At 37.4% G+C, this 11,571-nt stretch overlaps 1 non-coding gene across 1 annotated transcript; it reads left to right on the forward strand.

Annotated features, from left to right (window-relative positions):
- The first annotated feature begins 10,607 nt into the window (after nt 1-10,607).
- LOC122025958 lies at nt 10,608-10,713 on the forward strand. The gene has a single exon (XR_006123957.1). It is a non-coding gene; the product is annotated as a small nucleolar RNA R71 (small nucleolar RNA).
- The last annotated feature ends 858 nt before the right edge of the window (nt 10,714-11,571 follow it).

Below are 11,571 nucleotides of genomic sequence, written 5' to 3' on the forward strand. Positions count from 1 at the left end.
TAAACCACTATCATATCCTATATCATAAGGAACACCTTGAGCATGCTTAGTTTGGGTTCTAAGCTTCCTAGGTCTTTACTTATATCATGGCCGAAACTCATCAAGCCTCAAATTAGGTTATAAGCAACATGCAAACATGTAAACCCTAAACTAATGTCATATCATATATCATAAGGAACAACTTGAGTATGTTTAGTTTGGTTTCTAAGTTCTCTAAGCTTTTAACCTTATCATGGTCGAACCCTAGCAAGCATGATTCTAGGTTACAAGTAGCATGAAAGTGTTGAACCTTAAACCAATATCATAACACATATCATGGAGAACATCATAAGCACATTTAGTTTAAGTTCCAAACTTCCTAAGCCCTTTAATCTAAGGTGGCCGAAACTTGTTAAGCATGGAAACTAGGTTTCTAGTGGCATAAGAGCATGGAAACCATAAACAAATTTCATAGCATTTATTACAAGAAACATCATGAGCATATCTAAGTTGGGTTCCAAGTTTCCTAGGCCCTTAAACTAATGGTGGCCGAAACATGTAAGACATAGACTAGTTTTCATGTGACATAAAAGCATGGAAACCCTACACAAATTTCATGGCATTTATTACAAGGAACAACATGAGCAAACTTAGTTTAAGTTCTAAGCATCTTAGGTCTTAAAACCTTGTGTGGCCGAAAGTTATAGAGCATGTAACAAAATTTCTATGCAACAAACAAGTATAAGAACATCAAGTTAGTTTCATATCATTTCATCAAGAAGGTCATGAGCATCTTAGACTTGTTTAAACTTTCCTAGGCCTCAAATCTTAACATGGCCGAATCTTCATAAGCATGAAATAGAGTTCAAATCAACATATAATCATGGGCATATCATATTAGCTTCATATCTTATCCTAGGGAAATCATGACATGCTTAGTTTTAGGTTTAAAGCTCTCCTAGGCCCTTAGTTCTACCATGGCCGAATGTTCATGAGCATTAAGATGAAGTTCCAATCAACATACAAGTAGGAGAAAATGTTAACAACACCATTATCATAGAGCACATATCATAAGAACAAGGGAGCATGTTTAGTTTGAGTCTTAAGCTTACCTAGTTCTTTTGTTCATGCTTGGCCGAGAGTCTAGGATCATGAATCTAAGTTCTAACTAAACATTCTAGCATAGAAACATTAGGTTTACCTCCTACCATAAGATACATGTCACAAGAAATATAATGAGCATATCTAGTTAGGTCTTAAAATTCCTTAGATCCTTCTTTTTGTCTTGGCCGAAATTTCCATGAAGCAACCCTAGGTTTTTAAGAAATCTATCTTCATGAAAACCACATGAGCTATTGTACCACAGGTGAGGGGAAGCTTATATAATTTTCGCTTGTTGATCCTTAAGGAAGTGGTACCCTTGTGAGGAGGGAGGAGAAGTTTCTCTTCCTAGTTTCCCTTTTTGTTTTTCTTCTTCTTGTATGAGGTAGACCTTGAGACTCTGTTACGCTCCGCAAGTGCACGAAAATGTCGCAAGTAATATAAAAGATTATCGTATCCACAGGGACTGGAATAAGCACTAGAAATGCCTCAATGCGAATTAGCTAAACAACTATCCAATCGTTTCAAATGCAAAGTGAAGGTAAACAAATCTAATATTAAAGATCAACAAACAAGAGTTTAGTTTTTTGGGTTATGATATGGGGAGATTCTAGGAGTTTCGGTTTCTTTGTAAGATTTCTTGAATGTAAATGGTTCACCAATTCTTATCCCTCAATTGCTAAACACTTGTAGAAAGTTGTCGGTTCTCTCTTGCAATAGATAACCGGCTAAGGACTGAGAAATGTATCTAAATATGATCAATTAGACGTGAACCTACGTTGTCCTTACACAGAAGCGCACCTATTACTATGCCTTCCTCGGATATCAACATAGAAGCCCACAACTTATTAATCTATCAAGATACAAGAAACTAATCACAAGATCCATCCTACTCTCTTGAATATTCCTATTTCCTCTTCAAGATTATCTCTCAAACGTCCTTACACGGGCTTGCACCTGTTACGTGGATCCCTCGGATGATCGAGTGAGAGTTTATCTTTACTAAGTCCACAAGAAATCCAAACAATCAATCAAGAATGAGAATTAAGCACAAGTCACCATTAATCATTCAAGATCTAATTGATACAAGCAAGACAATGTCATTGAAACAAGAAATTGGCAAATCCATAAGAGATTACATCAATCCATCATACAAATACTCCCTTAATCCTAGAATACAAGATCTACTCCATAAATCGAGGAAGAATACCCGAAGAAATAAGGATTACAAGCATTTCTTAAATCCCCAATCCAAGAAACCAAGAAAAGGGGGAAAGAGAAAACTTATCTACGAAGAAGCCTCGTCTTCGGATCCAATCCTCGCTCCGGAGTCGAAATCGTCAAGAACTCCCCTCGAATCGCCCAGAAATCCTCCCAAGAATGGGAGGATACCACCAAATCTTGCCTTCTCCCAAAGGGGAAGAGATCCCCTTTCAATTCATGAAGGAGGGTTTAAATAGAGGAGGAAATCGGGCGCCACACGACCCCATGACACGGCCGTGTGAGATTCACACGGCCATGTCCAGTTCCTTCTCTGCCAAAGCTGCACGGCCGTGTGACTCACACGGGCCGAACCCTTCTGTTCTCTGGAAATGCTACACGGCCACCACCTTCTTGGCCTCTGGAAACCTCACACGGTCGTGTAGATCTACACGGCCATGTAAGGCATCTGCTCTAATTTCTTCAAATCAAGACACGGCCGTGTGAGATTCACACGGCCATGTCCTCTTCCCTTCCTGTTAAAACTACACGGCCGTGTGTGGTACACGGCCTGATGCTCTCTCCCTTCAATTCCTTCCAAGCTTGTCCGAGGACGCATAATCTTCACCAATTTCGACTCCTGTGTACAGAAAATGCACAAAAAGCAGATCTCCGAACCAAAAGAGTAAATATGCTAAAAGGAAAGCTGGAAGTATAAAAATGCATAGATCAAGCATGCTCAAAGTATGTAAATGTGCGTAAAAACATGCATAAAAGAGTATATAATCTACGCACATCACACCCCCAGACTTAAACCTTTGCTTGTCCTCAAGCAAAATGCTGCAGTCTAAATTCATATGTTCTACAACACATTCATAAAACCTAGTGCACTTTCCTAACTCTATCAAAAAGTTTCATTAACAAGCGTGATCATGGAAACAAGTAAAGTATGGTTCAAGCATAAGAATCTTGTGCACAGTGTAAAAGTAACTCAACACCCTTCAAGTCTCAATCCATGTCCTAGTCAAGTCGTCATCAAATTTGAATTCCTAATGTTTCCAGTGAAAGACAAGTAACCAGTGATAGGCACTTACTCACCATTCACTTGGTTTATATTTCTCAACTAACCCAAGGTCTCAAAGGTGTGCTCAATCTCAAGGGAAGCTAGGCAGTCATTTCCCTAGTAACCTAACTCGGTCTCAAAGGGGTGACTTGCTAGATTCCACTCATGACAACTATTTTTTATATCCCTTATTTTTTTTTATAAGTGTTTGCATTGTGCAAAACTTATTCACAAATGTACTTTTAGCACACATGTTGGGATATTTTAATTTTTCCAAATGAGCTTTAATGATTTGAGCCTCATCCAGTAACCAAAATGAAAGTTGAGAAATCACCATGGAAACCAAGTACTAAGCAAACAAGATGAATCATGAATATTTCAATGACATCAACTATTCAAGCATCAAGCACAAGTGTAGTGAAGATAAAATCCTTAAGGTTGAACCAAAACTAAAACTCATCACCATAAGATTCTTAGCTTATTAATGTTTCCCAAGATAGAAAAAAGAATTACACAAAGTTTACTACTAGCATCATTCGAACATCATGAATCAAGACAATAATCGTGCTAACATTTCACTTGTATCCAAGAAAGCATATAAGTGAAGATTTGATGTTCTAAAAAAAAAAATTTTTTTTTTTGCCATGATTATTTCAAAAACAAGCAAAATAAAGCAACAAGCAATGAAAATATTGTTAGAGTGTATACTAAAAGCCTAGCTTTTGGTATAAATATTTATCTAGAAATAATAATCACATTGGTCAAATGTCTACATTTATGATAAATGTAGTTGCTCAATTAATTTATATTGTAGATAACATGGTGTGTGGTGTCACACACAGAAGATCATGTTATTGGTTCCTTATAAATTATAAACAGTAGCTCACGACCAAGATGGAAAGGAACAAACCATTGGAAAGTCGTAGTGTAATTAGGTATTAGTTTATCTTAACTATATAATTACACTAGTACACTTAGAGTGTATTGAGTAGGATCATTTGAGGTCGTTCCTTTTATACTGACTTTATGAAGGAACAAAGACCTCAGTTATTATGGAAGTGTGTGCTCTTAATCCTAATATAATAACAAGCACATATATTTGATATTTATTTCTTTAATTTATCAATGGGTGAGATTTAGTTCGATGAATCAATAAGCCCGATAAGTTGGGAAATGATATCACTTATAGTGTGTGTTGTTGATTATAGAAGGAAACTGTGTCCTAGTAATCTAGGTTGAGAATGTCCCCAAGAGGAGCTCATAAGGATTGTCATGTTAAACCCTGCAGGTGGACTTAGTCCGACATGATGATGAAGTTGAGTGGTACTACTCTTGGAGCTAGATATTAATTAAGTGAGTTGTCAGTAACTTACTTAATTAGTGGACATTTGTTATCTTAAATACAGGGAGACTAACACACTCATAATAAGAAGGAGCCCAAAATGTAATTTGGGATTGGTGCGGTAGTTCAATAATAGTTCTCTAGTGGAATGAATTATTATAGATAAAATTAAGTTGTGTGTTCGAGGCGAGCACGGGATGCTTAATTTTATCGGGAGACCAAAACCAATTCCTCCTCTCGGTCCCTATCGTAGCCTCTTAATTATAGAGTACTATACCCACCTATACCCACCTTCTTACCCATCCTATAGGGGCCGGCCAAGCTAGCTTGGAGACCAAGCTAGGGCCGGCCATGGGTATGTTCATGGGTGAATTCATGTGGCCGTCCCTATTAAAATAAAAAGGAATTTTAATTTTAAAATTTTCTTATGTGGATAATATAATTTAAAAGAGAGTTTAAAAATTTAAATCCTTCCTTTTATAAGATTCTACAAAAGATTAAGAGAAGAGTTAAAATCTCTTTCCTTATTTGTAGATTAAAAGGTTGATTTTAATTTTGGTAAAAACTTTCCTTTTAATTATATTCATGATTTAAAAGAAAGTTTGAAAATTAAAAATTCTCTTTTATTAGTTTCTACAAAAGATTAAGAAAAGATTTAATATCTTTCCTTATTTGTAGATTGAAAGGAGATTTTAATTTTTAGAGATAACTTTCCTTTTGGAAATTATCCACATGTTTAAAAGAAAGATTTTAATTTATAAAATTTATTTTTATTAACCAATCATGAAGGGATTAAATTATTGGAGAAATTTTTATAAATTTCTAGAAACAAATTAGGAAGTTTTAATTTTTGTTTTAATTAAAACTCTCCTTGTTTTGGGGAGAAGAGTGGCCGACCATTATAATTTGAAAAGAGAAAATTATTTTAATTAAATAAATTTTCCTTTTCAATGGAAAAAGAATTAAGGAAGTTTTTATTAAATTTTCCTTATTTGCCAAGACCAAGGATTATAAAAGAGGGGGTAGAGGAGGCTTCAAGGCTAACGACTCTATTCTATTTTTCCTCTCTTTTCTCCTTGGGTGTGGTCGGCCCTTTCTTTCCTCTCCTCTCCTTTGTGTGGCCGAAACCTTCTCATGGTGGAGATAGCTTTGGTGGCCGGATCTAAGAAGGAGAAGAAGGAGAGAAAAGAAGTCTCTTTTCTATCATCCCTTGGAGCATGGTGGTGGTGGCCGAACCTCTTCATCCTAGGAGAAGTTTTGATGGCTGAAACTTGCAAGGAAGAAGAAGGTGTTTGGTGGTTCTCATCTCGAAAGATCGTTGCCCACACAACGTCCGAGGTTAGAAGAGGAATACGGTAGAAGATCAAGAGGTCTTTCTAAAAGGTATAACTAGTAATTTTTGTTTCCGCATCATACTAGTTATTTTTGGAAATAATACTAAATACAAGAGGCATACGATTCTAGAGTTTCGAATTTGTTTTCGATATAGTGTTCTTTTGTTTTTCTTTCCCTTGTGATTTGATTGTTCTTTTCGGTTAACCTAAAGTTATTTTAGGAAATTAAATATTAGCTTTCCATAAAAGGTTTTGTCTAGTCGGTGGTGGTTGCTCCCATATCCAAGAAGGCCATGTGCCTCGCCACATCAGTACTGGGAACCAATTATGGAAATTAATATTTAATGGAATTAATAACTTAAGGTGATTTGGGCCGAATGTGTTAAGTTCCGCAGGAGACCCAAGTCAAAACCTAAAAGAACGAATAGATTAAGTTTTGGATCAAACGTGTTAAGTTCCGCAGGCGATCCAAAATTTAATTTAAAAGAACACATGGTAGCTAGGAAAAGGTTCAAACCTTTGTACAAAATTTTTGTACAGTGGAACCTCTAGGTTTTCCGAGTAGCAACCAACAAATATGAACCAACATGAAAAACTAACAAAAACTAAAAACTGAAAACCAAACTAAACAGTACATGACACCCCCCCTAGACTTAAACTTTTCATCGTCCCGATGAAATCAATATGGTGGAGGAGGTGGACGAGGGAAAGGAGGTCTACGACGTGGTTGGCCAATAGGAAAACTAGGAAAACCTGGAATCTCACCCAAGGATCTATGATACTCATATAAAGCATCTACTTGTTGGCTAGTAAGCGTCATGCTCTACATAAAATCTCTCATCCTAGCCTGATCAGTATCATAATCCTACACAAACTCAGCCACTTGACCTTGAAAATTCCTCGTAAACTGAAAATGATTTTGTACCTTCCTAAACTGATCACCAGATAAAGAGAAGCGCCCCTCCAACATTTTTCGTTGGGCATCTTGCTTCTCATGAAGTGATTCTAGAGACGCACGAAAATCTGAAAAATCAAACCTAGAAGATCTCGTGCCATATGCAAAAGAATGCCTAGCAGGCTCTATAAAACTAGAAGGCTGCGGGTGTCCAGATGACGAGGGCTCATGATGTGGCTCAGTGTCTCCAGGTATAGAAGGGTTATCCTCAAAATCTAACTCAAAAATTACCCAATTAGCCGAGTTACGAATAGTAGTTCGTTCAGGAAAAGGAAGGGGTAAAGGAGAACCACTCCTCCTAGGAAACGCGAAACCATTCTCATCCCGAATGATCATTTTCATAGCAAGACATGCATCAATGTCAATCATGTCATTACCATGAATTATTTCCAACCCATCAACATCAAGATTTAAATTATAAGCTATTCGGGTAATCAAACCACCAAAAACAATTGATCCCGATGATGCCCTAGCAGATCTTAATAAGGTTTGAACAAAATAAAAACCAGAATCAAATTCAACCTTATAAAGCATAGCCCATAAAGCATAAAGCTCTATCTTTTTAACCACCCCATCACTCTCTCCCCTACCAAAAATAGTTTTACTCATGACTCTATGTAGATAACTAAAGATGGGGTTTTGCATATGGGATGCCTTAGCTCTTGAAGGCTCATAAGGTTGATCTAACCCAGTTATTGCATTCCAAAAATGATTCCAATTAAACCTTGGATCAAACCTACGAGAGCTACCGGTGGTTAATCCAAAACAAGAATTAAAGTCACTAAATGCCCATAGAAATTCTTGATTCATTAGCCTAAATGAGATTTTTCCAAAATAATCATCTTCATTAGTAAAATGGGCATCCAATGAACTTAAAAATTCCAAAACAAGACGAGGATATGTTGGCAAATGTGTGTACATAATATCACTCCAATCCAAAAACCCAATCATCAAATCTACATCTTCCCTAATTCCAAGCATATCAAGAACAGTTGGGTCCATTTATCTAGTACACACTATCTTTCTATTGACAAGAATTGCAAATCTAGTTACTTGATCATCATTTCTAAACACAATATTGAATTCATTGTCATTACCTTCGTTGCGTGAAGTCCATTTGCCTTTGCCCTTCACTGGTTGTTTTCCTTTGTCCCTTGATGGCTCCTTCTCTTTGTCTCCACTGGATCCACCACCTCCTTTGCGAAGTTTCTTCAGAATGTTGGACATCTTGATGAGTTTAGATAGGGGAAGAATTATCTCTGGTTGGAAAAATGGAACTCAAAGAACAAAACTTCAAAGAGCAAAGATCTTAGGTTATGAGAATAAAAAGTCCAAGTCTTAGAGAGGAGGAGAATCCGGATCTAAGAGATCTTGAGAGATTAGAGAGGAGTTTTTAAGAGATTGGGAGAGAAAGAGATGTTTTGGAGAGTTGGGGGTGTGCGGAACACGGCCAAGATCTGGCCGTGTAAGGTAGAAAGAAGACTTAAATAACTCTCCTACACGGGCCGTGCAGATCCACACGGCCTCCCCCTCTTCCTTCTCTGGATTCTTCGCACGACCGTGTCTGGGACACGACCTCTCCATCTTTCTTCTCAGGAGATCCTACACGGCCGTGTCTGGATGACACGGCCCAAGCACTTCCCTTCTCTGCAACCTTTGCCTGGCCGTGTATAGCACACGGCCGGGCTCTGTTTTGCACCTAACCTGAAAACAAAATCAAAAGAATGCATCAAACTAAAAGAAATTAAAATACAAATCAAAACTAACTAAAAGAACCCTTGAGTTGCCTCCCAAGAAGCGCTTGTTTAAGGTCTTTAGCTCGACCAAACTTGATCATTCACTTCTTTTCCTCGCCCTTGGAGGACAGATATACTTTTCATTTTTGTTGGGAGATCTTCTCCCAACATCTTCCAACACATTGTCTCCTTCATTTGGTGGCCTTCCATGAGGATGGAAATTCCATTCCTCAAGTTTATAAATGCTTGTCTTGCTACAAGCAATTAAAAGAGACAAGACATGGTTAGAGATATTAGATAAATCATATTCCAACCTTTCCTTACCAATTACCAAAGAAAGCTTATGATTTTTGACATCAATTATAGCTCCAGCTGTAGCAAGGAAAAGTCTTCCTAATATGATAGGAATCTTGGGGTCCTCTTCCATGTCCAACACGACAAAATCTATGGGAATAACATTCCCATCCACCTCTACTGGCACATCTTCTATAATACCCAAAGGGTACCTGCAGGAATGATCGGCAAGTTGAAATGCCATAGTAGTAAGTTTAATGTTTTTGAGACCTAATTTATTACAAATTGAATAGGGAATGAGGCTAACACTTGCCCCCAAATCACAAAAAGCTTTTTCAAAAAAATCTTTTCCTATGTTGCAAGGAATATAAAAGCTCCCTGGGTCCTTTAGTTTTGGGGAAGTGTTCTTCTCCAAAATAGCACTACATTCCTCACTAAGCGCAATTGTCTCAACCTCTCCTCTTCTTCTCTTGTTTGACATGAGATCCTTCAGGAATTTGGCAAATCTAGGCATTTGAAGAATAGCATCAATAAGAGGTACCTCTACATAAATTTCCTTAACTTTTCTTAAAACTTGCCAAATTCTTCATCTTTCTTGAGCATTGTAAGTCTCTGAGGAAAAGGGACAGCTTTGCTCTGATGGTTCAGTGGAAGAGTCTCTTCAACCTCAATGGTACTCTCCTCATTAGCTTGAATCTGATTTGGTATAAGAGGAGAGAGCTCTTCTTCTTTTTGTATCCCTTTTGGAGCAGTCACTTGGGAGTCTCCCAAGGCCCGTCCGCTCCTAAGCTCAATTCTATTGCAATGCTCCATAGGATTCACATCAGGTTTTCCTGGAAGTTGTCCTGGTGTTCTGGATGATGAGGAAGCTAGTTGGGCAATTTGACTATCCTGGATCTTTTGATGCTTTTCAGAATTATCCATTCTCTGAATGAGCTTTGCTAAATCTTGCTTCATTTCATTCTGACTTGAGATAATTTCTTCAAGCATCTTTTCAATATTTGACTTTAGTAAGCCTTGAGAAGATAGATGTTGAAAATTTTGTTGCCCATCTTGAAAATTTGGTCTTGCCCCCATAGATGGTCCTTGATCTTGATTATTTCTGTAAGAAAAATTGGGATGGCTCTTCCATCCAGGGTTATAAGTATTTGAGTATGGGTTGTTCTGCCTTTGATTGTAACTCATGATTGCATCACATTGTTCCAGTTGATTGATTTGTGTAGTGATAGCTCCCAATGGACATGAGTCATTTGAGTGCTCTGAACTCCCACATACTTCACAAGATGTACTAATAGCATTGACCATATTAGCAATAGTCCCCATATTCTCAAATTTCTTTGTAAGAGCATCCAATTTTGCAGACAAAAGAGTGACTGCATCTACATCAAACTTCCCTGATGCTTTAATTGTTGGGTTTACAGAAGAATAGCCACCATTTCTTTCATTTGCCCATTGATGATGATTTTGTGCTACACTGTCAATAATTTCTTCAGCTTCATCTAAACTTTTATTCATAAGTGCCCCTCCAGCAGCTGAATCAAGGGACACTTTGGTATGATAGTTGATACCATTATAAAAAGTGTGCAACACTAACCATCTTTCCAACCCATGATGTGGGCATTGTCTGAGCATACTATTATATCTATCCCATGCTTCAAAAAGAGATTCTGAGTCAGTTTACTTGAAGCTCGCAATTAAATTTCTCATATGAGCTGTTTTGCTTGGTGGATAGAATTTATCAAGAAACTGTTGCTCACACTGCTCCCAAGTGGTGATGCTATTAGGGGCCAAAGAATTCAGCCATTGCTTTGCCCTATCTCTTAAAGAAAACCCAAATAATAATAATCTAACTGCTTCTGAAGGAACTCCATTCATTTTCATGGTACCACATATTTCATAAAAGACCTCTAAGTGTTGATTGGGGTCTTCATGAGGTCCTCCACCAAATTGGTTCTGCTGCACCATAGATATAATTGCGGGTTTGATCTCAAAGTTATTAGCTTCCACTGAAGGTCTTGAAATACTAGATCGAAAACCTCTTGCATAAGGTGCTGCATAATCCTTGAGTGGTCTATTCGCCATGTTCAAATGTTCCTGTTCTTCAATTTGCCTTTGCAGAATTCTTCTTTTATGGAAAGTTCTGTCAATCTCAGGGTCAAAAGGAAAGAATTCCCCTGCAAAGTTAGATCTTCGCATACACAAGAACAAGATAGCAAATGACAATTCAACAGAAAAAGAAAAAAAAATAAAAGAATCAAAAATGCAGAATTGAATTTGTACAAAAAGAATTAACAAGAAGTAAAAGTTATACAAGAAAGTAAAAATAGAAATCTAATGATTAGTTACAACTATGCAATATGAAAGGAAAACAAATGTTATGTTTAGTCTAACTCAATTGATAATTTCTAATGTTATAGCGCAGTCCTCGGCAACGGCGCCAAAAACTTGTTACGCTCCGCAAGTGCACGGAAATGTCGTAAGTAATATAAAAGATTATCGTATCCACAGGGACTAGAATAAGCACTAGAAATGCCTCAATGCGAATTAGCTAAACAACTATCCAATCG

The sequence above is a fragment of the Zingiber officinale genome, chromosome 9B (assembly GCF_018446385.1).
Source record: "Zingiber officinale cultivar Zhangliang chromosome 9B, Zo_v1.1, whole genome shotgun sequence".
NCBI lineage: Eukaryota > Viridiplantae > Streptophyta > Magnoliopsida > Zingiberales > Zingiberaceae > Zingiber > Zingiber officinale.